This window comes from Morone saxatilis, unplaced genomic scaffold (genome assembly GCF_004916995.1).
Source record: "Morone saxatilis isolate NCDOM2014 unplaced genomic scaffold, NCSU_SB_2.0 Contig18, whole genome shotgun sequence".
Classification (NCBI taxonomy): domain Eukaryota; kingdom Metazoa; phylum Chordata; class Actinopteri; family Moronidae; genus Morone; species Morone saxatilis.
In genome coordinates, this window is record NW_023339740.1 from 16,787,804 (window position 1) to 16,794,343 (window position 6,540).

Below are 6,540 nucleotides of genomic sequence, written 5' to 3' on the forward strand. Positions count from 1 at the left end.
GGGGGGGGTGGTCTGGTATGAATATATGACTACTAATGAGGCGGTCCTCATAAAGAACCTTACAATTTGGGTATGAATATGTGACCACAAAGAAGCTCTGACAATAGCATCACCTAGCAACTCTTATCTGGAGGAATTTCAGAGTCAAGTCTTCTCTGTGAAGCGCGTGCTACTTGGGGAAATGAAGAGACCCCTCGATCTGAGACTCCATACACAGTGGCCCCATCCTGGACAAAGGACCCCACCCCACCCTAAAAAAAAAAAAAATCAACTGAAGAGGCGGACATTGTCTTGTCCAACGTTACCATACACGGACATTAATCATACAACAGACCGAGTGAAAGATGTTGGTGAAATAATAGATTAACAAGTTAAGTGTGGGTTGAATTATGGCTCTCTGACCTTCAAATGACAACCACTTCAATTGCTTACAAACACAAATTGAAGTTTAACATGATAAGTATATGTTAGGACATTAAAACATTTCTTTAAATGTTGAGAGAGGTTTAACAAAATTGTCAAGCAGAAAAAGTTCTCTTTTCATCTACTATTTGTCGGCTTAAGCTTCCACCAATATTTGTTGTTCATTATTCAAATATCAGTTCTTTTTACTAACCAAATTTCAGTTTTATGTCCCTCTTGAGGGAAAAATTGTGATCTGCTTTTCAGTCCCGCAAAGACCTGACACCATGCTTTAAGATCCAGATATCCCTCACTTTCAAATGATCCGACACACTTTGTTTTGAGTGTGAACTGCCACTTGAAGGAAACTTCCATCTTATGCACTCAAGCAGCCCTTTCTCTCCTCTCTTTATTGGTTTTGATACACACGGAGGTACGCTAAGGTGTTATTTTCGAGTGTGTTAATGCTTAGACTCTGAGAAGTGGTTTCTGTTGTCATCCAGTTCTCGAAGGTGTCAAAGGTTAACACCCTCTCTAACACACAAGTATGCAAATGCTTTCACCACAATGCAGGCTTCTTCTTATTCATCTAACAGAGCATGCGTGCTGCCCGAGAGCAGACTGCGACCTCACAACGCTGAGCCCTCCGGGTGCTCAAACACACACCCCACACCCCCCTCAGGTCCCGGGCTTCTGAAGGGTGATGACAACACAAAAGTACTTCACACTGGGGGCTGGGTCTGTATTTTGTGGGTCAGTGAACAGTGGCCAAAGCAGCAATGCCATGTCATTCAGACCCTGCTCCCCTCACACCCCCCTGCTTTCCTTACACTTCTTGTGGTATCAGCAAACAGAGAGGATTGAACTATTGAACACACCGGGGAGGTTTTGTGAACTGCCAACAGAAAATGCACCTACTGTTTTCAACCATCCCACCATCTCAGTGAGGGCCCGGTAGGAACGCTTTAAGAGAAAGTTGATGAGTCGCACCTTTTAGTTAACATTTGTTGATGAAACTAGGTAGCCTTAGACTCACTCGTGGTGTGAAAAGTACTCAGATTATTTACTTAAGTTAAATAGCAGTACCAAACAACAATCAAGACCAGTACCAAACCCTACAGTACAAGTTAAAGTCATACATTCGAAATTTCAGTTCAGTAAAAGCACCAAAATGTACTTAAAGTATGAAAAGTAAGCACAGAAAGTGTTACATTATTATACTATTGAATCATTATTATTGATGCATAAACATGTAAGTGGTACTATAATGTTGTGGTAGAGCTAATCTTTTCTCCATATACATCTGGGTAGTTTAATCTATAAAATGTATCATATTTTGTAAAATGATCATCTGATTTGTATGAAAATTTGTAACTGTAGTTGTCAGATAAATGTAGTGGAATAAAAAGTGCAATATTTCTCTCTGACATTTTGTGAAGTGAACCATAAAACCATAAAATGGAAGTACAAGTACCTCAAAATTGTATAATGACATACAGAGTAAATGTAGTTTCACCACTGCTAACTGTGTCTGTGTAGATTTAATTTGGTGCTGATTAAGTCTTTAGATGCATATTTGCTTTATTAATGAAAAATAAAGGTTGGAATTACAGTTTCATCCAACAGTTTCTGTTACAGAAAGTATTTAAAAGTCTTCTTGCAATGACACAAAGTGAATTTTTCATTGTAACATCACAATTCAGTGATGACCATGTGTCTCCAACAGCGTCAAGAGTTAAGTTTTTACTTTAGCCTGATAACCACACTGGATTTGAATCACTGAAAAAAAACATCATCAGGACATGTGGGTCCTGATTCAGAGGCCTGGAACGAGACTATGGGAGACATGGCATTTTTGAGATAATCCGAAGGGTTTTAAAAGGTTTTTATGAGACCATGAGGTTGGAATTTTCCACCCACTAAGGAGTGCGTAATCCTTCAACTTATCTGATAACATAAAAATCACACAAGGCAAACGTTGTGTTATTACAGCATAACAAGAACAGCCACAACATTGTTCAATTCATTACTGCAGTTCTATTCACACAATATGTTGATACTGATAAGCCCTATACAAATAAACTACAACAGATAGTAGGATTTGAAGTCTCCTATCTCTGCATACCAAGTTCAATACAGGTACATAAACCACAGCCACAAGTGTGCTCTTATAATAGAACCATAAAACAATCCCAGACCACCATCCTCTTATGTTCCTCACTAACGGGGATGGATATTGTGGAAGCTTCTTCATTCTGTGCTCTATTGTCTGCACTGAAAAGCCTGTGTATTGTTTTTGCCTCCCTGTCCTCAGTCATCTCATTTTAAAAGCTCCACATGCCACCTCTGAAAACACCACCTATCTTAACTGGAATTCGGGGTGGGTGTCTGTTGTCTGTGTGGGCTGTGCAGTGTGCAGCGTAGCGTTAGGAAACAAAGGCAAGAACACGCTCCGACAAGTCTTTGTCTTATGAAGAGAAGACATGTGAGAATGTGGCTAAAAACACAGAGCTTTACTCATACAGTACGCGGGTTAAGTCTATTTGTGGCTTCGCCCCGATCACTCATCGCATCCTGCTTTGGCACTGACCTCATGCATCAAAGAGCAGCTGTAGAAAAAAAATGAACACTGCAGGTACAGACAGATATTTTAATAAGAAAGCCAAGGAAAGATATATGACAGGATTGCCTCGTCTTTGAAATATAAAACCACTATTAATTACCTTTCAAGTCACAAGAAATAAGAAGAAGAAAGACTTGTTTAAAAATTGGCCTTTGTTTATTGCTCAGTATTATATTCCTATTAGTGGGTAACAGGTTGTGTATTCAAATCCATCCCAGACTGAGGTCACTGTAATCCCCCTCATCTGAGGAGAGTGGGGGTACGAGGGCATGACTGAAAGTGAAATCCCCTTCAGTAAAGACCCGTGTTAAATGTAATGGGTGTTGGCAAAGGGGCCTAATAAAGATGACAGCACACATTCATATGCATTCGTTTGTGTGCTCAGCTTGACCAAGTCTGCCTCGCAGGCTTAACAAAGGGGAGGAAGGAAGCCAGGGGTTGTGGAGAATGCCTGTGGGTGTGGGGCGACAACACACACACACACACACACACACACACACACTTAAACACACACAGTGGTCCTCCAGCTTGCGTCCTGTGGTCTCTCAAGTCTGAAGTTATAGCAGTGACAGCTGGGTTAGCACGCTCAGCATGGGCTCATTCTCTCTTCAACATCCAGCCCCTCCTTTCCACACACACTCAAATGCATCCACACTTACACACAGTCTGTGACACACACACACACACACACACACACACACACCCTTTATCGGGGCTCTGTGTGGTTNNCACACACACACACACAGGATGCCCCATCCTGTTTACTGTTTACATTTCACAGTGGCCAGCCAACTTGGGAGGGCTCTACAGTGTGATCACAGGCATTACAGCTGTAAGGTATGTTGTGTGTGTGTCTGTGTGTGTGTGTGTGTGTGTGTGTGTGTGTGTGTCTGTGTGTGTGTGAGAGAGAGTAGCCCATGTCTGTATTTGGGATTACACTATAACAGGTTGTTGAGATGAGAAGTTCGATCTTCGCCTTGGAAACTTCCGTTGATCTCACAGCGAGGCCTGTTGGTGGATTTAATAGTTATTCTGCCTTTGGAAACAGCAGTTGGGAAGATTGTACAGTACAATTAAAATTTCCAAAACTACAGATACTAGTGTACCTTGTGCTGCTAAATGCTAAATTAGAAATGTGAAACATCCATACAAAACTAAAACCTAGCTCGGATAGAAAAACAAGATCAATCACAGTTTGCCATCTTGCCATTCTAAGTTTATGCTTCAAAGCGGTGAAGTTGTCTAATCTCAGCTGCTACATTATATGTGTTAGACATGGGGCCACAGAGCTGCTGAGTCGAGGTCTGTGCTGTAACAACCACAACTGTTCAGGGGAGAAAAGAGGGGAGGACCAGAGAGGGCGACCGGCAGTGTGGTCAACAACAATCAGGTCATTATTTGGCCAAACGGGGCACCTGCTTTGTTTGAGGTAGGCCTGGATTCAGAGGGTAATGACACAAGACAGCTGAACAATGCAGAGCAAACAGAGCTGATGTTTATCCACTTGAAGTCAGCAGTTTGTGTTATTGAGATTTTTTTATTCCTGTTTTTAAAATTGTTCAGAAGTCCGTGGCCTCTCGTCCTGATCGTGGAAGCCAGCTGTTATTTTTCAGTTAGAGGTGGAGCACTTAGAGCTGACGGCGTTTGATTGATGACAGTATGATGAGACTGTGAAAAGTATATGATTCAAATTGAAAGCAGCTATACCACACGGAGACCAACAGAGGTCCCTCGTGTTTGAGCAATACACTGCAGTCTACAGCTGCCCCCAAGTGACAGACAACAGCCAGGGACTCAAACTACAGCCGATATAATAATTCATCAGCATGATAAAACTCATTTAAATGTGCTAAAGGCTATCTATTCTGTTATTATGTTAAGTATTGTGCTTTATTGCAGAGATGTTTAATAAACTTTTACCCTCATAATTTAAAACAGGAGAATTAAATTAATTAAAATGTAATTAAAATAATGCAAAGACTTTGCAGAGAAATATGGATAAGGAGAGCCATTCAACTACTCCAATCCATTACTTTAAATTCATGCAATGCCCAGTCTAAGTAATATTAATCAATTATCAATCTAATAAATGTATATAACACCAAATTCAATTATCAGTCATGTGTTAAGGGACCAGCTCCTGCAAACATATCATAATCTGAATTAATTGAGAACCAGAAATAAGTCAAAAAGTTGGTGTAACACTTTATTATTATTATTATTATTATTATATAATATCAGTACATTATTATTTATTATATTCTTTCCCCAAGAAGAGAACAACCTGGTTTACACACCTCATCAGATGATGCAAGTTAATGATCTATATGCTGTATGGGCTGTCATATACTGTATAGTGAAACGGAATCCACAGCATTATTATGTATATACACTTATATTTATGATCAATTACATAGTCTAGATATGTAAAAGGTCCTCTGATGATGAGCTGAGACCCTCCCTGGTGATACATTCTCGTTAATGAGGGTCTTTTACTGCAGTTTCTGCCACTAAAATGACTAAAAACCCCTCAATTCCCCCAGACCCAGACCCAAAACTATCCTCATTTTAAATGTCGTAATTCTAAAGCTTACCACGGCAGTAATACATCCTAAAATAAATAAATAAATAAATAAATAAAACCCCACAACCTCCATCAGCCGCCTGTCACGTGACTGGTCCAGGAAGCGTCCTCTGACAGTGGTTCGTGCCACCACGGGGCAGGTACGTATACAATTAATATATTATTAATTAATATAACGCGTTTACACGAGTAGTTTCAGTCCCGTGAACTGTTCCGGTACACAGCACCGCAGTGTAAGCTTTACCGAGAGCACCGTGGAGGACTGTGCGTGTGTTACGTTAGCGGAAGCAGGTGGAATCGGTACAACGTTAAAACGTTTTGTCCTCCATCCGTCGGTGTGTGTTGTGTTTTTTAATCACACAAGTCAACAACTGTGGAGGCTGGTAAACAATAACAAATGAGCTTCGATAAAGTAACTCAACACACACGCTGACAGTGTGTGGTGGAGTTCATTGACTCCTGTGTTTGAGATACAATCACCGACGTTAACGTACGTTCACTACTAACCGGAGAGTTTCTACTTTCATTGTTGTGGATCAATGAAGTCAATCTTTTGAAAGGCTGCGACCTATAAATACTATTAATAACCCCCCTTAATGCATGTTTGTGTTTGTTTTGTTTCCTGGGTGACAGGAAAACACACATTTTGTTTGGGGTAACAGAATTTAAAGTGGCACGTGTACAACAGGATGTGTGTGTGTGAGCTGTAAGGTTTGTTATCATGTGAGACATGTTTATTGATTATTACATTGGAGTTACAGATGTAAGCTGTTATATGCTCTTTAAAAGTGGAGCAAAACCTTTCTGGCACATAAAATAATTACATTTAATCTCTAAAAATAATAATTATTATTATTTTAAACTGGAAACAGCTGAGCATAACAAAACAATATGTTATTAATTTTATAGTTTAAAACCTAAACCTATTTCC

The 6,540-nt window shown here is 40.1% G+C and overlaps 1 protein-coding gene across 1 annotated transcript in view; it reads left to right on the forward strand.

The window, feature by feature from the left end:
• Window positions 1-5,680: 5,680 nt before the first annotated feature.
• Window positions 5,681-6,540, forward strand: part of h6pd (hexose-6-phosphate dehydrogenase (glucose 1-dehydrogenase)) — a 10,028-nt gene continuing 9,168 nt past the window's right edge. The window contains exon 1 of the mRNA XM_035662757.1: window positions 5,681-5,749. The gene's annotated coding sequence lies outside the window, so the exon portion shown is untranslated. The remainder of the gene's footprint in view (window positions 5,750-6,540) is intronic.